The sequence below is a fragment of the Chiloscyllium plagiosum genome, unplaced genomic scaffold (assembly GCF_037043375.1).
Source record: "Chiloscyllium plagiosum isolate Xiang-an unplaced genomic scaffold, Cpla_swu_hap1 HiC_scaffold_1, whole genome shotgun sequence".
Lineage (NCBI taxonomy): Eukaryota > Metazoa > Chordata > Chondrichthyes > Orectolobiformes > Hemiscylliidae > Chiloscyllium > Chiloscyllium plagiosum.
This window is the reverse complement of record NW_028270139.1, coordinates 104838717-104862972: the sequence shown is the minus strand read 5'-3', so window position 1 is coordinate 104862972 and position 24256 is coordinate 104838717.

Sequence of the window (24256 nt, the reverse complement as noted above, 5' to 3'; positions counted from 1 at the left end):
TTTTGATGATGTAACTCTGAAGATGGACAAGAGAGACCCAATGGATGCAGTGTACCTGGACTTTCAGAAAGACTTTGATAAAGTCCCACATAGGAGGTTAGTGAGCGAAATTAGGGAGCATGGTGCTGGGGACAAAATACTGACGGATTGAAAATTGGCCAGCTGACAGGAAGCAAAAGGTAGTGATAAACAGGTCCTTTCGGAATGACAGGCGGTGACCAGTGGGGTACCACAAGGTTCGGTGCTGGGACTCCAGCTGTTTACAATATACATTAATGATATAGATGAAGGCATTAAAAATAATATTAGCAAATTTGCTGATGACACAAAACTGGGTGGCAGAGTGAAATGTGAGGAGGATGTTATGAGAATACAGGGTGACCTGGACAGGCTAGGTGAGTGGACGGATGCATAGCAGATACAATTTAATGTGGATAAATGTGTGGTTATCCACTTTGGTGGCAAGAACAGGAAGGCAGATTACTACCTAAATGGAGCCAAGTTAGGTAAAGGGGAAGAACAACGAGATCTAGGTGTTCTTGTGCATCAGTCAATGAAAGCAAGCATGCAGGTACAGCAGGCAGTGAAGAAAGCTAATGGCATGCTGGCCTTCATAACAAGAGGAATTGAGTATAGGAGCAAAGAGATCCTTCTGCAGCTGTACAAGGCCCTGCTGAGCTGGACCTGGAGTATTTTGTGCAGTTTTGGTCTCCAAATTTGAGGAAGGACATTCTGGCTATTGAGGGAGTGCAGCGTAGATTTACGAGGTCAATTCCCGGAATGGCCGAACTATCATATGTTGAAAGGTTGGAGGGACTGGGTTTGTATACATTTGAGTTTAGAAGGAGGAGAGGGGATCTGATTGAGACGTATAAGATTATTAAAGGATTGGGCATTCTGGAGGCAGGAAGCATGTTTACACTGATGGGTGAGTCCAGAACCTGAGGACACAGTTTAAAAATGAGGGGTAGGCTATTTAGAACAGAGTTGAGGAGATACTTCTTCACCCAGAGAACATAGAACATAGAACATTACAGCGCAGTACAGGCCCTTCGGCCCTCGATGTTGCGCCGCCCTGTCATACTAGTCTGAAGCCCATCCCACCTACACTATTTCATGTATGTCCATATGCCTGTCCAATGATGACTTAAATGTACTTAAACTTGGCGAATCTACTACTGTTGCAGGCAAAATATTCCATACCCTTACTACTCTCTGAATAAAGAAACTACCTCTGACATCTATCTTATACCTACCTCCCCTCACTTTAAAGTTGTGTCCCCTCGTGTTTGCCGTCCCCATACTTGGATAAAGGCTCCCCCATCCACTCTATCTAACCCTCTGATTATCTTGTATGTCTCTATTACCCTCTGATTATCTTGTGTGTCTCTATTAAGTCACCTCTCAACCTTCTTCTCTCCAGAGTGGTGGATATATATAATGCTCTGCCCCAGAAGGTAGTGGAGGCCAAGTCTCTGGATACCTTCAAGAAAGAGATGGATAGAGCTCTTAAAGATAGTGGAATCAAGGTTTATGGGAATAAGGCAGGAACAGGATAGTGATTATGGATGATCAGCCATGAATATAATGAATGGTGGTGCTGGCTCAAAGGGCCGAATGGCCTACTCCTGCACCTATTGTATATTTTCTATTGTCTATTTCTCCAATGTCAGTCTTTGAGCTGCATAATTATTTCTTTAATCATATAACCCTATATCTATTTACATGTATGTTAATTTGCACTTAGCTCCTCATACTAACTGTAGAATCTCTTCTCTAATCCTGCTTAGATCATTGGTCATTCATGGGCCACAACAACCAAATTCTTCCCTCCCACTATAATTTCCTCACCAGCCCCAAGCAGCTGTCCTGAACTGTGGCACTGACAAGAAACATAGCCTTCTTGAATTTACTCTTTCATGCAAAGACCAGTGTCCATGTCCCTCACTATTCGGCCCCGACTACCACAACATTCCTTTTTGCTTCCAGTTTCTGAATCTTTTGAATGGCTTCCTGCAGCCCTCAATCTTATCCAAGCAACTGAAAGACCCTCAGTAGAAACAGGCCTGACCACTTTGTTCAAAGTCCTACTTGTTAACTGGATTCCATCAGAGGTGATAGTTGTCTGATACTGATCATCCTGACTAACTATGTCGGTTTAGGCTGTACACAAAGGTCGTCTGTCAAAGTGGTTGAAACTAATGATTAATATTCTCTTTGCTCAAAAGAACAAATGGCATCATTGTGACAACATCAAACAGTTATAATAAAATTGCTGTGACCCTGGAAGAATACAGAAGGGAAGAGAACCTTGATTGACAATTTCATCCTTCCATTGAAAGAAAATGTCCTGGGTTTGGCTTAAAACAGTTTTCTCCTATGGAAAAGAATGCAGTTCAGGTTCCAAACTAGAAATAAAGGTATCAAAGTGAAATTCACATTTGAATTTACAACAGGGAAAAGTCGATATACTTGGAATTACAATAGTTTATTAATCAACTTCTGTACGGTTTCGTAGAAAAATTAGCAACAAACCTGGTCTTGGTAAATTCTGTGGTGTGTTTTTTTTGTGATATGTCAGCTTTGTAATATACTGAGAAAATAGCTTATTGGACCTGCTCTTCAATGGGAAGCTCTCCAACCAGCATTCCTGAAAGTTCATGTCTCAGGTCTCCTGCCAGCTATGAGAATAGAAGAAAGCTTCTTGACAGAATAGATATCAGATATCAAAGCCAGTAGCAGCAGAGACAGTGCTAGCTTTATGAAGAGAGGCATAGTTTTTAAACGAGGCTAAACTTGCATGTCACATTGTGAGATTACCATAAGTTCTGCTGACCTACAAAAGGCCTGACAAATGTTCACCGCCGCTCCCTCACCACCAGACGCCTGGAGGAAGAACGCCTCATCTTTTGCCTCGGAACACTTCAATCCCATGGTATTAATGTGGATTTCAACAGTTTCCTCATTTCCTCTTCCCCCACCTCACCCCAGCTCCAAACTTCCAGCTCAGCACTGTCCCCATGACTTGTCCTACCTGCCTATCTTCTTTTCCACCTATCCACTCCACCCTCCCCCCTGACCTATCACCTTCATCCCCTCCCCCACTCACCTATTGTACTCTATGCTACTTTCTCCCCACCCCCACCCTCCTCTAGCTTGTCTCTTCATCCTTCAGGCTCTCTGCCTTTATTCCTGATGAAGGGCTTTTGCCCGAAACGTCGATTTTACTGCTCCTCGGATGCTGCCTGAACTGCTGTGCTCTTCCAGCACCACTAATCCAGAGAATAATTACCAAAGCAAAACGAAATGAGAAAAGACAACTTATATACATCACAGACCAAATGAAAGAAAGGAGGCATTGAAGACAGTTGCAATCTTGTTTGAAAAGAGAATTTGAAGTGCAGCATGTTCTTGACATGCAAATTTTATAACAGGTAGATTTAAAGACTTTTGTGGGCCACAATAAGGTCAGAAGGCAACTATAGGGGAACAAGAATATATATTTGCAGAAGCTGAATTAAAGCCTGAAGCTTAAATTTACTAATATGATTGTACTGGGACAAATTCATTGCAGCAGTATGTTTATACAAAATCAATCAGTTGAGTGATAAATGATTCACAAATCTGAAACAACCAGTGGAATTCTATTCATCAACAGAATAGTGAAAAGTCATCAGCAGAATATCCAAAAAATGTACTGCTTTGAATGGATCTATTGTTTAATTAATTGTGTAATTAAATAAAGTTCTCCCTTATTAATAAGGACAATCACATGTATTTCTTTACATGAGACAAAATGCTCAATATGGAGGACAATGTATTGCATCAACTATTTCTGTTACACACTGGCAGTAAGCTCACAAATTAAGATGCCGTGTATTTGAATGTACAGTTGCTAACTGGGCTGTAGCAAAGGCATTCACCAATATCTAACTGCCTGAAGTTCACGAATATAGAGTCATAGAGTCATAGAGAAATACAACATGGAAACAAACCCTTTGTTCCAACTCTTCCATGCCAACTGGATATCCTAAATAAACCTAGTCCCATTTGTCAGCATTTGGCCCACTTCCCTCAAAACCTTTCCTATTCATATAACCATTCAAATGTCGCAAGTATGCCAACCTCCACCACTTCCTCTGGCAGCTCTTTCCATACATGCATCACCTTTTGTGTGAAAAAGTTGCCCCTTTGGTCCTTTTTAAATCTTTCCCCTCTCACCTAAACCTATGCCCTCTCATTCTGGGTTCCCCCAACTCAGGGAAAACAATCATTTCAGTTGCAGGACATCTCTGCAGGAGTTCCTCAGGGTGATGTCCTAGTGAACCATCCACAACTGCTTCATCAATTACCTACTCTACACCATAATATTAAGAGTGGGGATGTTTGCCAGGAATATTTCAATAACTCCCCTCCTAACTCTCCAAACCTCTGTCCACTATCAGTAAGTAACAAGTCAGGAGTGTGATGGAATATCATTGCTTGGATGAGGGCAGGTCCAACATATCTCAAGAAGCTTGACACCATCTAAGACAAAACAATCCTTGATTGACCACCACATCCACAAATATTCATTCCATCTACCAGTCAAGCTTAGTAGCAGCAGTGTATTACCATCTCCAAGGTGCACTTCTTTCATATGTAAACTGTTAGAGTTAACCTGAGAATGTAACTTTTAGAAGAAGTTTTGTGATTTACATATGAAAGAAGTGAAACTAACATGGTCATTCTAACAGATGAGCGTCTTAACAAATAATCAAGGTATTTTTCAGTGTATAATTTCAGTTACATCACACTGTAAACTTTTGCAATAAATTCTGCGTCTTTCAATTGTGTACTCCACAACCACCCGATGAAGGAGCAGCGCTCCGAAAGCTAGTGCTTAAAATTAAACCTGTTGGACTATAACCTGGTGTTGTGTGATTTTTAACAAAGTTAACTGGCTTCTTCTTTAAATGGACAACACATCTAAAGAAGTGACAGGGTCCTGATGGCAATTGTAACTCCAGCCTGAGCAGAGAAATGACTGTGGGTTTCCCTGCAGGTGAAGGCCTGTCAAAACTGGATCGGACACAGAAGAAGCCATTCAGAGTAATTCTCTTTGTACTTATTGTCATGGTGCCGAAGGCAGCAGGAGTCCTGGAACCCCTGCCTCCACACCTGCCAGGGTGTTGGTGAGTGGCCAAAAGCCATGCAAACTCCTGCAGGCCAGCACATCAATTTTCATTCTGGCTGCCGGCTGGTTCCTGAGGTCTGCTGGTTAAAATTGGTGATTCTTTCTTCTATGACAGGAGGACAGGAAATGAATTAACTTCTGCACTTTACCAAGGGGAATCCACTAAGGTTAAAAATAAACAATCGGGTTTAGTATCTCAAGATTCCAGCTTTGCGATGCTTTCAGTTTTGTATTGGAGTGTTAGTTTAGATTATAAACTCAAATCCTGGAATGTGGCTCGAATCCAGATTTTCAGATTCAAAAATGTGAATGTTACCTTCATCATTGTCTTCTATAATTTCTTTGGTAAAGTTTTATGGACCAGACCAAGTCTTCTCAAAACATATCAAGAAGATAGCCTAAACTCGAACTGTTTCTTATTTTAAAGTCAAGTGTCAGTCATTGCATTCTGGATGCAATTTGATTGGTCAAACTACCAGTCTTGAAGTAAAACACACTTTATTCATATATTATAGTTAAAATGCAAACAAACAAAGAAGAATTGGAATAACTTAACTCTATTAGAAAACTTGACAGAATGATAGATGTTTTTGATGACTAAACTGCAACTATTGTAGTATCGTTTAAATACACCATTGGCAGAAACAAATTTGATAAAATAGGCTGTCTCACATGGAATTCTCCAGTCCAGGAGAATATCAAGAGAAAACTCTGCAAGAGACAACGAACTTAAACATTTTGTTGCAATGCAGAGAGAGGTGTGAAGCAGCTTCCAAGCCCCAACAGCTGCTGAAAGTTAAACTAAAATCCTGGTTCTGTGGGTGCTTGACCCCACCCATTCAGGCTGCTTCTATTGTTCCAACTTTTAAAAAAAGCTAAGGCCTCATAAGCTGTTTACTTTATTGATTTGAAGCAACTTTGCACCTCTATCTCAATCTTGCTTCATAAAAATAAACAGGACCGAATTTATCTCTTAAAACCATAACACCATATTGAGGAGACAATAGGACTTTTGCTTGACCAAAGTGATGTTTTAAAGTATGCCTTAAAAGAAGAGAGACAGTTAAAGAAGGGGATGGTGACATTTAGTGAAGGAATACCAAAGCTTTCAGTTTCAGCAGATGTAAGCATGACCATCAAAATTGGACAAGTTAAATTGGGAATACCCATTCCATAGGTCTACACAGGACCTTGAGTTGATACAGCATGGTGCTGGAAAAGGCACAGCATGTCAGGCAACATCTGAGGAGCAAAGGAGTTGACATTTTCAACATAGTTGACTCTTTTGCTCCTCAGATGTTGCCTGACCTGCTATACCTTTTCAAGTGTGTTGCTGGAAAAGCGCAGCAGGTCAGGCAGCATCTAGGGAACAGGAGAATCGACGTTTCGGGCATTAGCCCTTCTTCAGGAATGAGGGAAGTTGGTCCAGCAGGCTAAGATAAAAGATAGGGAGGAGGGACTTGGGGGAGGGGCGTCGGAAATGTGATAGGTGGAAAGAGGTCAAGGTGAGGGTGATAGGTCAGACTGGGGTGGGGGCGGAGAGGTCGGGAAGAAGATTGCAGGTTAGGAAGGCGGTGCTGAATTTGATGGATTTGACTGAGACAGGCTGGGGGGAGGGGAAATGAGGAAACTGGTGAAATCCGAGTTCATCCCTTGTGGTTGGAGGGTTCCTAGCCGGAAGATGAGGCGTTCTTCCTCCAACCGTCGTTTCGCTGTGGTCTGACGATGGAGGAGTCCAAAGACCTGCATATCCTTGGTGGAGTGGGAGGGGGAATTGAAATGTTGAGCTACAGGGTGGTTGGGTTGGTTGGTCCGGGTGTCCCAGAGGTGTTCTCTGAAACGCTCCGCAAGTAGGCGGCCTGTCTCCCCAATATAGAGGAGGCCACATCGGGTGCAAAGGATGCAATAGATGATATGTGTGGAGGTACAGGTGAATCTGTGGCGGATATGGAAGTTTCCTTTGGGGCCTTGGAGGGAGGTGAGGGGGGAGGTGTGGGCGCAAGTCTTGCACCTCCTGCGGTTGCAGGGGAAGGTGCCGGGAGTGGAGGTTGGGTTGGTGGGGGGTGTGGATCTGACGAGGGAGTCACGGAGGGAGTGGTCTTTACGGAATGCTGATAGGGGAGGGGAGGGAAATATATCCTTGGTGGTGGGGTCCGTTTGGAGGTGGCGGAAATGGCGGTGGATGATGCGCTGTACATGGAGGTTAGTGGGGTGGTAGGTGAGGACCAGTGGGGTTCTGTCCTGGTGGCGGTTGGAGGGGCGGGGTTCAAGGGCGGAGGATCGGGAAGTGGAAGAGATGCGGTGGAGGGCATCGTCGACCACGTCGGGGGGGAAATTGCGGTCCTTGAAGAAGGAGGCCATCTGGGATATGCGTTTTTGGAACTGGTCCTCCTGGGAGCAGATGCGGCGGAGTCGAAGGAATTGGGAGAATGGGATGGCGTTTTTACAGGGGGCAGGATGGGAGGAGGTGTAGTCCAGGTAGCTGTGGGAGTCGGTTGGTTTGTAGTAGATGTCCGTGTTGATTCGGTCGCCTGAGATAGAAATAGAAAGGTCGAGGAAGGGGAGGGAGGAATCTGAGACTGTCCAGGTGAATTTGAGGTCGGGGTGGAAGGTGTTGGTGAAGTGGATGAACTCGACGATGCCCTCCACCGCATCTCTTCCACTTCCCGATCCTCCGCCCTTGAACCCCGCCCCTCCAACCGCCACCAGGACAGAACCCCACTGGTCCTCACCTACCACCCCACTAACCTCCATGTACAGCGCATCATCCACCGCCATTTCCGCCACCTCCAAACGGACCCCACCACCAAGGATATATTTCCCTCCCCTCCCCTATCAGCATTCCGTAAAGACCACTCCCTCCGTGACTCCCTCGTCAGATCCACACCCCCCACCAACCCAACCTCCACTCCCGGCACCTTCCCCTGCAACCGCAGGAGGTGCAAGACTTGCGCCCACACCTCCCCCCTCACCTCCCTCCAAGGCCCCAAAGGAAACTTCCATATCCGCCACAGATTCACCTGTACCTCCACACATATCATCTATTGCATCCTTTGCACCCGATGTGGCCTCCTCTATATTGGGGAGACAGGCCGCCTACTTGCGGAGCGTTTCAGAGAACACCTCTGGGACACCCGGACCAACCAACCCAACCACCCTGTAGCTCAACATTTCAATTCCCCCTCCCACTCCACCAAGGATATGCAGGTCTTTGGACTCCTCCATCGTCAGACCACAGCGAAACGACGGTTGGAGGAAGAACGCCTCATCTTCCGGCTAGGAACCCTCCAACCACAAGGGATGAACTCGGATTTCACCAGTTTCCTCATTTCCCCTCCCCCCAGCCTGTCTCAGTCAAATCCATCAAATTCAGCACCGCCTTCCTAACCTGCAATCTTCTTCCCGACCTCTCCGCCCTGTGGTGTAAAATTCCAAGCAGTGGAATGTGGTGAAACGGTTAAAAATTATGTCCCAATACATGTGTGAATCTAACCGGAATGGAGGTGTTGCTTAGTCCCGTGTGAATCTTCTTATCTGTATGTAACCAGATTGGAATGTGTTTTTTAGCCTTGCTCTGCTGTTCACATGAATGTTTATATCTGGAAGGGAGTATATCAGCTGGAAAAGTCTCCAGTTCGGTGAGTCTGCTCCGGGGTTACGTTTAACCGCCGAGCGTGGGTTGTTGGCAACCGCTCTACGAGAACTGACGGCTCCCAGTTTTGGTAACATGTAGAGTGAGTATAAGCCAGACCCGTTGTTTGGACCTGGTTGTGGCGACGATGCGGGGAATAAAATGCCCATATTCTAGCAGACTCGCCTCTTGGTCGTTTGTTCTGTGTCAGACTACTCTCCTACGAACCTGACCTTGAGAATTTTTTAAAACATTTGGCGTAGTCGAGCAGGGTCAATCGCAATTGAGGAGAGATTTTGATACAGAACAATGTTTTGGAAAACGACTAAGAAACCAGAAGAACAAACTGTGGAGGTCCCGACCGTCCCGGGATGGCATGGATGTGGGCATGTACGTGGCAGTTTGTTTGAGAGAGGATCCCAGTCCTGCCGAAGAACCCCTTGCCTGGGGTACAGCGGAGGATGTGGGCATGTCCAAAAAGCTGAAGCGGAGTTAACAGAATTGAATGGGATTGAACTGAACTGAACTGAGTGGAACTGAAGTGAATCAAATTGAATGGAACAAAATGGAACTGAGCTAAATTGAATTGAAATGGACGGAACTGAATTGAACACAATTGAATTGAACTGAACAGACCTGAACTGAGCTGAATTGAATTACACTGAATTGACTGAACTGAAATTAACTGAAACGAATTGAACTGAATTAAGCATAATGTAACACATGTATTGGGCCAAGCAGTGGAATGTGGTGTAAAATTATGTCCCAATACATGTGTGAATCATAATGTAACACATGTATTGGGCCAAGCAGTGGAATGTGGTGTAAAATTCCAAGCAGTGGAATGTGGTGAAACGGTTAAAAATTATGTCCCAATACATGTGTGAATCTAACCGGAATGGAGGTGTTGCTTAGTCCCGTGTGAATCTTCTTATCTGTATGTAACCAGAATGGAATGTGTTTTTTAGCCTTGCTCTGCTGTTCACATGAATGTTTATATCTGGAAGGGAGTATATCAGCTGGAAAAGTCTCCAGTTCGGTGAGTCTGCTCCGGGGTTACGTTTAACCGCCGAGCGTGGGTTGTTGGCAACCGCTCTACGAGAACTGACGGCTCCCAGTTTTGGTAACATGTAGAGTGAGTATAAGCCAGACCCGTTGTTTGGACCTGGTTGTGGCGACGATGCGGGGAATAAAATGCCCATATTCTAGCAGACTCGCCTCTTGGTCGTTTGTTCTGTGTCAGACTACTCTCCTACGAACCTGACCTTGAGAATTTTTTAAAACACGCCCCCACCCCAGTCTGACCTATCACCCTCACCTTGACCTCTTTCCACCTATCACATTTCCGACGCCCCTCCCCCAAGTCCCTCCTCCCTATCTTTTATCTTAGCCTGCTGGACCAACTTCCCTCTTTCCTGAAGAAGGGCTAATGCCCGGAACGTCGATTCTCCTGTTCCCTAGATGCTGCCTGACCTGCTGCGCTTTTCCAGCAACACATTTCCATCTCTGATCTCCAGCATCTGCAGACCTCACTTTCTCCTCATACCTTTTCAAGTGTCATGCTATATCAACTCTGACTCTTTAGCATCTGCATTCCTCACTTTCTCCTACACAGGACCTTCTCAGACAGTCGCTGAATTTTCATTCACAGTCAGTCAGTGTTCTCCAAACTTCTATCAACGTTGCTTCTGTCAATGTACATTCTAACTACAGTCTTGAAAATGTGACTTTTATTGGTAACTCAAGCAAACAAACACTCACAAATGATCTCTTATCACAACATATGAAAACTATCTTCTAAACCTTATGTTCCTCATTCATAATGTGGCACATCTGTCCCACTTCACCCACCCCAATGTCTAACTCAAAATTTGTGAGATGATCATCAGCACTCTGCCAAACTGCAAGATCTGGATGATCTATTTTCCCAAAGAACTCTTTAGGTTTTCCTTCTGTTGTGGTCTATTTGATCCCTTTCTAGAAATAGCCATCTGATTTTGTGTTTTTTCTGCTTGTCCTTTCTTCTGCATCTTTTCTGAAAGCGGTCTATTATGTGACAGATAAAACATTGACTTTTAATAGCTGGGCATTGTCTGCGACTGTGAAGTGTTTTTGCACCATTGTGCTGACAAGGATTTTTAGTGTCTACTTAAACGTGTTACTTATAGTTTTATACCTTAAGTATTGAATGGGTTTTGCTAAACTCCTGTACCAAGCTTGATGCTCTTACCTTGGGATTGATCTATGTTTCTTCCGGACTTCCATTTCTCTCACCATCTGAATTGCTTTCTTGAGAGTCAGGTCTTCTTTGGACTGTAACAAATCTGACAAAAATTCATCAGCAATTCCTGCAACAGTTCTACCTTTTACAAATTCTAACTTGAAATTGTCTTAGTCACATTTCACCACTAATTTGTGGAGACTATTAATGAAATCATCTATGGGTTCTCCTGATATTGAAGCATTGGATTAAATCTTGCTTTGTCAAGAATTTTATTAGATTTGAAGTACAAGTAATTGTAAAAGGTTTTCAATTATTCTTCAAAATTATTTATTGATTCTTTTACACCTTGCTGAGCTTTAACATCGTCAGTTACTGTACCAGTTGTATATGAAATTGCATTTCATTGTTCAGCTTCTCATATAATATATGTTGAGTACAATCTTATAGGAGTCTGAAAATATGGGCTATGACAAAATAAAAATAGAAAGTATGGAGAAACTCACTAGGCCTGGCAGCATCTGCAGAGAGCGAAACAGAGTGAACATTTTGAGTCCAGTATGACTCTTCTTCAGAATAGAAAAATAGAAAATAAGAGCTGGAATGGGTCATTCAGCCCTTTGATCCATTTGTGCCATTCTTTATGAGCAGGAGGAATCATTCCACTTAATATTCTGTTCCTGCTTTTCCTTACTATCCTTTAATCCCTTTAACCCCATGTGTTATATCCACCCCTTCTCGAATTCATACAATGTTTTGACCTTGACTGCTTTCTGTGATCATGAATTTCACAGGTTCAACACCCTCTGGGCAAAGCAATATTTCCTCATGTCAGTCCTAAATGGACTACTCCACATCCTTAGATTGTGCCCCCTGGATTCGGACTCCACAGTCATTGGGAACATCCTGCATCTGCTGTCTAATCCTGTTAGAATTTTATCGGTTTCTATCAGACCCCTCCCTCATTCTTCTGAACTCTGGCCAATTATACTAATTATACTCCTAACTGATTTGACTTCTTCTCATAAAGCCAGTCCTACCATCACAGGAACCAGTCTGGTAAACCTTTGCAGCGCTCCCTCTGTAGCAAGAACATCCTTCTTCAGATATGATTTGGAGATGCCGGTGTTGGACTGGGGTGTACAAAGTTAAAAATCAAACAACACCAGGTTATAGTCCAACAGGTTTAATTGGAAGCACACTAGCTTTCAGAGCGACGCTCCTTCAATCACCTGATGAAGGTGTGTCGCTCCGAAAGCTAGTGTGCTTCCAATTAAACCTGTTGGACTATAACTTGGTGTTGTGTGATTTTTAACCATCTTCAGATAAGAAGACTAAAACTGGACATCATATTTCACACCTTAGTATTAACCCTTTCAGAAGCTTCTATTAGACGTTATGACGTCTTTGAAATGTCTGCATCAGGATATATGGTTTACTTGCCAACACCAATGTTATCTCTCTTTAAAGCCAGTAGTAACCTCACCATAGCTGCTTCCTGGCCAGATTTGAAGATCCCCATCCAGTCATGTTAGCTGTTTGATGTTTTCCACACGCACAGAGCCCTTTCAAATTAATGAATAGCGCTTGGCACTGAGGCTATGGGTTGCATGGTAATGACTGCCCTCTCCTTCTGAAGGAGAAGGAACATTCATGGAAGGGGTTTTCTTGGGAGAGAAATGAGAAATGTCTTTTAAATGTGGCATAATTGAATTGGTGACACAGCAAGGGAGAAATCTAGAGCAGAGAACATTTCACCTTGTCATTGATTTCTAGTGGGAAATTCTGTAGAGGCTTTAGCAAATCAATTCTAGTTGTGAGTGCTGTGTGCTTATGTCAGTTTGGATCAAATTGATTGACTGAAGTACAGCTGGCTCAGTGATCTGGAAATGCTGAGCTAGTAACTATTTAGTACTTATTACAAGACAAGGAAAAATAATGTCTACGAGCAATAACTATAAAACACAATTCTTTATTTCCTCTAGAATGGCTTTACTGGGACTTTTATTCTCATAGACAACCATTCCCAAAAAACTTCTATAGTAAGCTTTTGGAATCCAACTGCTCCCTGCTTTCTAAAGGGCAGGTGAAGGAATGGAGCACTATGAAAAAATACACCCTAGAGGCTCTGCTTGGAGGATACTACACTCTTATAGAATTTACTAGTTTGTAATCTCTTTTAACTCACTCTCAGAGTGGCATTAGTAATTATTTATGGTTATGAAATGCTTGGAGATAGCTTTGGCCACAAACCACAAGTATTACTAATAGCAACCAGGAGAGATGTCTTTCATAGATTTATTGTATTTGTGGCTGTCCATTTATACAATTTACCACAGCCAGACAGTGTACTGCACTCCACTACAAGCTGTTTTGAACAACACGCCAGAGGATGAATACTTAGATACACTAAAATAGATACAATGGAAATTTGTTCGATCAAGCTTAATGATTGAAGACATGTTAAATAGATAATGTATCAATTAATTTGTAGGGTAGGGTGCACTTTAATGAAGGCATCTGTTAATTGCTTACCATACAATAACGGAAATTTGCCAAAATATATAATTGGATTTCCTACGTGTTACTTCTGTGATGAAATATACTGTTTTGTCAGTTCTACAAGAACGGAAGTGGATCATTCTGAAAATGGACATGGATTGAGATGCGCAATTAACTGCTCGAGCGCCGCCCCCACCCCCACCACACACACCTATTTATTCTGAAGCATGTAACACACAAATGTCACACTCCTGACTCTTCACCATGAATGTAGGGCAAAGCCAGCACAAAAATGATTGTCAACATGGGACTCAATTTCATCTGATTCTTAGAGCCATTAAAGTTGGCCTATTGCTTTACGTCAGCCTGTACCTTTCAAAGAGGAGGCTCATTCTGCCTGAAGCATGTGCATAGAATGGCAGAGTAGAAGGAAAGGTGCATAATGCTTAAAGACGAGAGAAATGGCCACAGTATTCTTAAAAAAGACAGGCACTGGCGACTTTAGCACAGGTTGGGTACAGGACCAGACTGATCTCCATTTATTGGGGCCCAAAGGATCTCCAGACAGATGTCACCAAGTCCATGGGAGTAGATAGCTGTTACGATCACTGCCAACAGACCCGGATAGAGTACCTCAAGAAATTCCATGACCACACAGGAATGGTCAAGTTCTTAACAAGGAGCAGGAATAGCTTTTTGAACCTGTTCCACTATTCTATATGATCATGGCTGATCATCCAACTCAGTACACTGTTCTAACTTTCTCCCCACACACTTTGATCCTTTTAGCCATAAGAACAAATAGTTTCAAATGCTGTATCCTTTCAAAGGTTCCACTTTGTGTGAAAGTGTGGTTCTTGTTATGTATATGTCTCTGTATAGATTGCACACTGGAATCAGAAGTTGAGTGGTCACAGGAAAATCTTTACAGACTCCTTATGATTTGATGCAGTGCTATTGTTAAAATGGGTCATCAAAGAAAGAATGAATTGTGACTAATGCCAGGATACCAGGCCTGTATGACATCCTGAGTAAGAACACAGATCATTTGGATATTGAGGGATTCCAGTTTCAATGCATCTTTGAATGTTTAGGCAGTGCCTACATAGTGAAGTGCAGTTTGCAAAGGGATCCCATCATTATGGAGAAGCTAGCTATGCTGACACAGCTCTTTACTTCTTCCACCTGGCAAGAGAGAATGAAATGTATTTCATCTCTCTTTACTTACGGAACCTCCGAGAATTTCCTTCTGCAACAGTGGATGGAGAGGGAAAAGATATTGCAAATCTCACCAGCTCCAGCCTAGAGAAAGCTTGTTGTTATCAAGTTGACTATCACAGCTTCTTGACAAGGCTCTGCCATTCCAGGTGGCTGATTTCAGTGAAGACCCCCTTGATAAGTTGGAAACATCTGCTACACTGTTCTTTACTCAAGAGGTGAAAGAATTTTTCCCCGAAGATGAGTGAAAAAGGCTGCCCACTGACAAGTTGTCGCCCTTTGTTCCTTCTCCTTGTAACTTGTCCTCCTCAACGTCATCTTTGCTCACCGTCTCTGTCTCACTGCAGGTTGAGGGGTATAAAAATCTGCTGCAGCCCACAACTGGGAGCAAGGTGTCTAACAGGAATCCTGATAGCAGAACCACAAATAACAGAAGAACCAGGTACCCCAGCATCCCCTGTAGACTTCAGCAACATTAAATATTAGTACGAACAAGCAAACATTTCTGCCAACTTAATAGTAGCCAATAGGAATTAATCAGCAACTAACCAGATACCAGCTAATGATGCTCAATAATAGGAATGCAGATTCAGCTGTACAAGATTAAGAGACAATGTTAGTTAGAGGTTGTTGGAGAGTTCAGGTTGATAAGTGTTACACACTGACTAATTTTATGATCTGCTCGTGCTGCATAATTCTGGCCTTTGCTTCCAGCACTCAAAGGTGCCACTGATGGGAGCTGCATCACGAAGTGCAGGTGTCATTTGGCAACTTAAGCAGCACACATTGCATTGATAATCCAAATGCTACACAATCTAGCTTTGCAGTAAAATTATATGACAAATGTCAAATTAGAAGATCTTGAACCTTAATTCTGAACATTCACAGACATTGGAACATAATGGAAGTGCAGATATTTAGGGATTGATTATAATAGTGACAGTACCACACCTTATCTGCAGAACAGTATAAAGTGCATTGCCAGGTATTATATTCCAGTCAATATACCTGTTTTGGTGATTTATACAATAACATAGTGTATTACATGACCCATCATGTACCAGCCAAATTTACATCTTAAAAAAAGTATTTTCTTTATGAGAAGTGTGTCATTTGAAGTCTCATAAAACATTTGGTGATGAGTGTTGGAGGAATCCAACCTGGAAATGTTAGTGTTTATTTTTCAGCTGTTACATTGCTGCTCATTCATAGTGTTCATTATGGGTAACATTGTGTTAATAGGGCCAGGTTGTGTTCTAGAGATGTAGTTATATAATTAGGCAAATTTTCCACAGAACTCTGGCCTTGGAATAGAGCCTTTCTATTCTTACATGTGAGCCAAAGTTCTTTCGGAAAATCTTACAGCATGACTACTAAGCACAAGCTGGCTGCAATGATGTCAGGCTTCCAGAATGCAGTAAATGAAGTAGCACCAGTGACAAAAATCAATGATACAGGATAAATGTGCTAGACTCTTTATATAATCTTGTTCAAGAACAAACAACATTTTAAATACAAAGAATGCACTAACGCACTTTTAAATCTATTTATTTGATTTGCATGTTAATAGCTTCTAGATGTTTTCTGCCCATGAAGAGAAAGAGGAGAAATAGGTAAATAAAGAAAAACAAAACTTAAAAAAGTTAAAATTGTAGGAAAACAAAAGGGATAAAAAAATGTATACAAAACCTCTACAGTTCTGATCTATGATAGGCAATTATCAATGGGCCTTGTTTAATGTTAATACATATCCTTAATATTCATAGTTTTCAGTAAATTGGTTCATATTTAATTCATATAGAATCATGCAGTACAAAGGAGACTCTTCAGTCCATCGAGTCTGTCCCAAGAATGTACTGTAACGCACACTAGTCCCACTTTCCTGCACTAGGTCCATAGCCGTGAAGCAACAAGTGTTGCAGAAAGATTGTTAGAATTATGCATTTAACTCCTTGCACCTATTGTCATGGAGTTTATGCAACTCTGTTACTCTTTTGATGAGTAACTCTGGTGAAAAACGATCCCTAATTTTCTGCAGTAATCAAGCAAAGTAGAATTTCAATTAAAAACTGCCACACTCCAACAAAAACAGTTCATAATGCATTACATGGAATAATAATAATTCCACCTTATAAAATAGCTTGTTGTCCAATGATCAATATTATGAAAGATTTGTTATTGTCTTTATTTTAGATGAATTCTTACTGACAAACTTTGCTGAAGAATATTTTCAAACTCCGGTAACAATTGTGTAGAAAGCAGTCAAACTTTTAACTTGAAACAATAAGTTGACATGAAAGCATATGGATAATAAACAAATGTCAATTTCATTTGAACAACATTGATTTGAAATGTACTTGTTTGTTGATTCTATTATTGGTTATTGTGGTTGAGCTGCAGTGATCATTAATATTTTAATCATTCAAATTGCTGTGTTTATGTGATATTATTCACCTTGTGCCTACTATGCATGCCCACACTGTGCATGCCTTACCCTCCACTGACTGTACTGTATTGGCAGGCTGTGCCAGTCCTCAGTCATTTGTCTCCAGAGAGGCAGGTCCAGGGGCAAGGACTGCGATGGAAGGAACAAGTGTGCCCAGCAGCCAGGAATCTGGGCAAGTGAGGACCAGTGTTGGCAGGTCAGGTCACTGGAGGTGAAGGATAGGTCACCTCCACAATCTCCTTAGTGAAGATTGTTAGGAACCTGTGTGTGACTTCTCCTCTGGCTGAGCGTCTTGTGATGCCAGTCTGTGTCTTTGTAAGGAGGGGCACCTGAGCTACACTCAGAACTCACCTTCTGACTCTCGCCTGGCTTTGGGCCTGAGGACAAAATGTTGGTGTGGTGGCGTGCAGGTTTTGTTGACTCTCCAGCTGCCCTGGAGAGTGCTGAGTCTTAGCGAGATTTGAGAAGATTTATAGCTCAGGTTGAGGTTCTGGATGTAGGTATGCTCGCTGAGCTGGAAGGTTCATTTCCAGATGTTTCATCACCCTACTGGGTAACATCTTCTGTGGGCCTCCGGGCGAAGCACTGCTGTTGATTTCTGCTTTCTATTCATGTGTTTGGGTTTCTTTGGATTGGTGATGTCATTTCAGGACATTACATCACCACTGGAAATGGCATCACCAACCCAAAGAAACCCAAACATATAAATAGAAAGCAGAAATCATCAGCAATGCTTTGCCCAGAGGCCCACTGAAGCTGTTATCTAGTAGGGTGATGAAACATCTGGAAATGAACCTTCCAGCTCAGTGAGCAAACCTACATCCAGTGCTGAGGCTGTCCCTTCATGGCAATTGCCAACCTGTCCATGGAGGCAGACGCCAGACAGACATGAGACTGGCTACACTGCTGTAGAGTCTGAGCAAAGATAGGCAGTGAATCGATGAATTGGCACAATCACGCTAGATTCTCAGCAATGAGGGCTAGTAAGTCCTGAGTGCCTGCCTGCCTACCACTGCTGCTCCTCCCCATGTATCTGCATGATTTTCCTCATTGCCAGGATCACAGGCTTATCTCCTGGCAGAAGCTCAGCAAGTGCCTGATCCTTCTCCTGCTAGTGGTCTGGGGAGTTTCTCCTTCACCTAAGTGTGGAACTGAAGGTGTGTGAACCTCAGGGAGCCCAGTGATATGTCATTGTCCATGCTGCGATGCAAATGATTGTCCCTCCAATGTTTCCCCTTAACAATGCATGGAGGTTAAGGAACACTCCTGAGGGAGATGGGTTTTTCCTTCAAAAGAAGGGTTTACCTGTAGGAAGTGGTGCAGCCACTGGTTAGTTTTGGTAAATGTGACCACTGTTGGAATGATCAATGTTCCTTACCCAGCTCTATGAATGCACCAGGCCTATTGGAGCATCAGTTACAATGTCTGGAACTCTGCTCACTAATCTTTGCTCAGGTATTGGATTAGATATCACTGCACAAAGGCTTCACAAACACTACATCTACACCATGTTATATCCTTTTTTTATATACATTATTTGGACATTTTTGATGCCTGAAACAATAGCCTATTCTAAATGTGCTAAAAAGTGATGATTGATTCTTTCTCTACAAGTGCTGCAGTTCTCACGATAATATTTTTACAATGATGTTAAGCAGTAGAGGATTCTAACTCAATGACAATGGACCAATAGTGATACATTCCCAAGTTAGGATGATGTGTATCTTGGCGAAGCAGTTGGAAACTGCTTATACCATACACAGACATGCCTCTTGGAGATAGCATTTCTAACAAGGAAGATACTTTAAGAGCAATTTTGTTGGGTTGTAAAACTGATTCAGGGCACAGTTATACAGGAGATGGTCATTGAATCCGGTGGAGGGTTTCTCTTTGACCACCATTATCTTCAACACCTGGAAACTTAATGCCAGAGTCGAATGGTGTTTTGATGTTAATCTCACCACTTGTTTGTATTTGACATCTTAGATTAAGTTCTGCTTCAAAACTGTGATGAGGGCTAGAGCCAAGTGGTTCTGACAAAGCCTGAACCATCTTCATAGTGAAGTTATTGGTGAGTAACTGTCATTTGGTAACACTCTTTCATGATGCCTTGTTTTACCGATGACTGAAAAAAGGTTGCGGTATTTAGTCAAAATGGACTTCTTCTTGCAGGATGGAACAGGTTCAAGGGGATGAATGGCCTACTCTAGCTTCCAATTCATATGTTCATTTGGTAGTTTGATGTGAGTATTGTAGCTGCAATAGTCTTGCCAGAGAAGTGGCTAGCTTTGAAGGGCATTTCTTCACTACTCTCAGGGTCATTTCTGTGTCCTAAGAACGCATCCACTTCAGGCAGTGAACCAAATCTGCTGGATGGAAATTTCAGAAGAGGTTAAATAGAGAAATCCAGGCAACCTTTTTTTTGCTCAAGATGCTTGCAAAAGTAGAAGTATGATTTATATAGCACAATTTCAGGCAGCAGTATAACTGCTGATTCGATTCAGTCCACATGATACCCAGAAACTGTTGGACGCAATGAATACTGCAAAGGCTGTGGGCCCTGACAACATTCTGACAATACTGCTAAAGACTTGTGCTTCTGAACTTCCGTCTCTCCTAGCCAAGCTGTTCCAGTCCGGTTACAACACTGACACCTGACAATGTGGAAAATTAGAGCTGAAAATGTGTTGCTGGAAAAGCACAGCAGGTCAGGCAGCATCCAAGGAACAAGAGAATCGACGTTTCGGGCATAAGCCCTTCTTCAGGAAGGGCTTATGCCCGAAACGTAGATTCTCCTGTTCCCTGGATGCTGCCTGACCTGCTGCGCTTTTCCAGCAACACATTTTCAGCTCTGATCTCCAGCATCTGCAGCCCTCACTTTCTCTCTATGTGGAAAATTACCCAGATATATCTAATATCTAAAAAAATCAGGCAGTCATCAGTCTATTCTCAATCATCAGTGAAGTGATGGATGGTGTTATCAACAGTGCTACCAAGCAGCACCTACTCAACAATAACCTGCTCAGTGACACCCAGTTTGGGTTCCACCAGAGTCACTCAGTTCCTGACCTCACTACAGCCTTGGTTCATTCATGGACAAAAGAGTTGAATTCTGGAGATGAGATGAGAGTGACAGTCCTTGACTTCAAGGCTGCATTTGACTAAGTGTGGCATCAAGGAGCCTTGGCAAAACTGGAATCAATGGGAATTGGGGGCGAACTCTCTGCTGGTTGGAGTCATGCTGGCATAGAGGAAATGACCATGGCTGCTGGAGTCATCTGTGCAAGACCTCCTAAGGGTAATGTCCTCGGCCCAACCATCTTCAGCTGCTTCAACAATGATCTTCTCTCCATTATAAGGTCGGAAGTGGGGATGTTTGCCAATGATTGCACCATTCGTGATTCCTCAGATAATGAAACTATTTAATGTTCAAATGTGGCAAAATCTGGATAATATCCAGGCTTGGGCTGAAAAGTGGCTAGCAATATTCATGCCACACAAATAAGTTCAATAAGCATCACCAATAATGGACAATCTAACCAGTGCCCTTAGCATTCAATGGTGTTACCATCGCTGAATCCTCCACTATCAGTATCCTGGAGGTGACCATTGAACCTCAACTGGACTTGCCACATAAACACAGTGACTAAGAGAGCAGGTTAGAGGCTAGGAATACTGTGGCAAGTAACTCACCTCCTAAATCCCCAAAGGCTGTCCACCATCTACAAGGCACAAGTCAGGAGTAAGATGGAATAATCTCCACTTGCCTGGATGAGTGTAGCTCCAACAACTTTCAAGAAGCTTGACAACATCCAGGACAAAGTTGCTTGATTGGCATTATATCCACAAGCATCCCTGCACCACTGATGCTCAGGAGGAATAGTGTGTTCAATCTACAAGATAAACGGCAGAAATTCAGTCAGCACCTTCCTAACCCACAACCACTTCCATCTGGAAGGACAAAGGCTGTAGATACATAGGAACACCACCACCTGAAAATTCCCCTCCAAGCCACTCGCCATCCTGACTTTGAGATATATTGCCATTCCTTCACTGTGGCTTGATCAAAATCCTGGAATTCCACCCCTAATGACATTGTGGGTCAACCCACAGCAGGTGGACTGCAGCAGTTCAAGAAGGCTGCTTACCACCACCTTCTCAAGGGCAACTAGGGACAGACAATAAATGCTAGCCAGCCAGCAATGTTCACATCCCCCAGATAGAATAAAAAATGACTGAATTGTTAACTACATTGAGAAGAAGGCTTTCCATTTTTTCTGTGATTGAAATTTCAATTTTACATTTGTTGTGCATTGGCTTTCAAATACTAATGCTATAACTTTGTGAAATCCAGAGTAGATGTGAAATATTATTCATATTAACTGAAGTTCAACTGATTATGCATTAAATTCTTAATTAAACATCAATTGCTCCCTTTCAATGTTATATATACTCTAGCCATACTAACAGGAATATAGCTAATCATGCATTCAAATTATAATTAAACCATGATTGCTCTCTTCTTTTATATGCTGTCACATTTTTACTGCTTTTATCTGCTATATGTTGACATAAATGAAAAAATACTTTAGAGAAAATGAATTAATTAAATGAAAAATAAGAGTATAAACATCATTGAGCTACTCCTTCGCTGTTGTGTTAATCCCCAAAACCATTCTTTCCTTAATACAAAGAAGGGATATTGAATAACCAGATAAAAAAGAACTGGCAGGAATTCATGGAACATTTCCATTCTGCAGGTACTGTACAGTGACATGGAACAGTAATTTAAGTAACAGGCATTAGCCTAATACAACCCTTCCAAGAAAAATGGAAAAATACATGATTTTCTTTCTTAAAGACATGCTCCATAAATGAGATACTTTGTGAGAAGAGTTATTCATTAAGTGTTGATGGTAGATCACTTACATTTGAATTTTATGGCTTAATAAAAGAAGCTTTTGCAATGACATGTTAAAGAAGATAATCATGATGTCAATGCCTGGTAGACTGTTTTTCAACCCCAGGGCAAGACACCACACTGGGTTAGCACAAGGAAAATTTTCTGCATTGTCGTACAATGATAAATCTCTCCTAATTAATTCCAGTTCTGCTGCACCATGCTGGTCAGATCTTAATATATTAGTAATGTTATCCAAGGACATCACAGTTAACCATTACACCCTTCTTCCTTGTTGGTTTGTTAAGTGAAAGCTATTTATTTATACAAAATAAAAACAAGGTCATTCTCTATTTGGACACTGTGCTTAGAGGCAAATTGACAAGATGAGAAATAAGAAACCTTGACAAATGCAACAAAGTAACATATAGTATTAATCAAGAGTGCAATATATATTCATGAAAAAATCTAATATAGAAAGTCAATTGCTAAATAAGTGTTGGCAACATATGGTATGAATTTATTGAATGTACTGAGGGCCTGATATCAAGGAAGTAATAAAATACGACCACTGCTGTATTGGATTGTAGTTGGAGGGCACATTGGAACTGGCATTTTTCTTTTTAACTCTATGTTAAAAACAGAAGTAGCAAAATTCTTAAAGATGGTCATTTAATAACTCACAATTAATAACATACACTGGACTTCCTCCAAAAGGCCCCAGCATCATAGATGCCAGTCTTCAGCCAATTCAGTTCACACCCATGTGATATCAGGAGATGGCTGAAGGCACCAGATATTAAAAAGGCAATGGGCCCTGATAATATTTCACCAATGGTACAGAAAATATGTGCTGCAGAACTTGGCACACCCCAAGCCAAGCTGCTCCAATATAGCAACAACCTTTGCATCAATGTGGAGAATTGACCAAGTATGTCCTGTACACAAAAAGCAAGACAAATCCAACTCAACTAATTATCATTAGTTTACTCTCGATCATCAATAAGCTGGTAGAAGGTATCATCAACTGTACTATCAAATAGCATTTGTTTAACCATAATCTGCTCACTGACGCTCAGTTTAGGTTCCATCAGGGTCACTCAGCTACTGACATCATTATAGTCTTGGTTCAAACATGGACAGAATAACTTAACCTGAGAGGTGAGGTGAAAGTGACTACCCTTGATATTAATGCAACATCTATGCCACTAATAGGGCATCAAACATCCCTCGCAAAAGTGGAATCAATGTGAATTAAAGGGAAAACTTTCTATTATTTGAAGTCAAACTAAACACAGAAGAAGCTGGTTGTAGTTGTTGAAAGTCAGCTCCATTACATCACTGCCAGGGTTATTTTGAAATTTGAAGATGTTTGATTGCAGTCTTCTTTTGAATATTAAAAACATCTTTGAAAAGCATGCATTGTTCTAAACAGCTCATGTGACTGTTAGTGAAAAATGATATATTTTGTTCAGCTTTTAATCTTGCGCTCATTTGGACATTTCGCAAAAAATCAAAAATAAAAAGGAAAATAACATTTATACTGTATAAAAATTGAGTACTGATTGTTTGGCAAGTAGAAGCTGATTTCAAGAGGCATTGCCAAGGAAAATGCACCAGTTAATAATGACTGGTAGATAACTGCCATTTTGGCACCTTAAGAATTATCAACATTTGGAGGAAATGATGGCAAAGAAATCATATTAAAAAACAATGGAGTATTTTGATGATAGATTTTCACTTTTTGAATCCTCAGCGCAACATCATGCATCAGTAGATTGCAGAGAAGTATAATTTTTTTTAGATTAGATTCCCTACAGTGTGGAAACAGGCCCTTTAGCCCAACAAGTCCACACCGACTCTCTGAAGAGTAACCCACCCCGACTAATGCACCTAGCAGCTATGGACAATTTAGCACGGCCAATTCACTTTACTTGCACATCTTTGGAATGTGGGAGGAAACCGGAGCACCCGGAGGAAACCCATGCAGACACGGGGAGAATGTGGAAACTCCACACAGTCACCCAAGGCTGGAATTGAACCAGGGACCCTGGTGCTGTGAGGCAGCAGTACTAACCACTGAGCCACTGTGTCACAAAGAAGCATAAAAGGAAGGTTACTTTTAATTGAGAGCACACAAGCTAAATTAAGTTGAAAGAAAC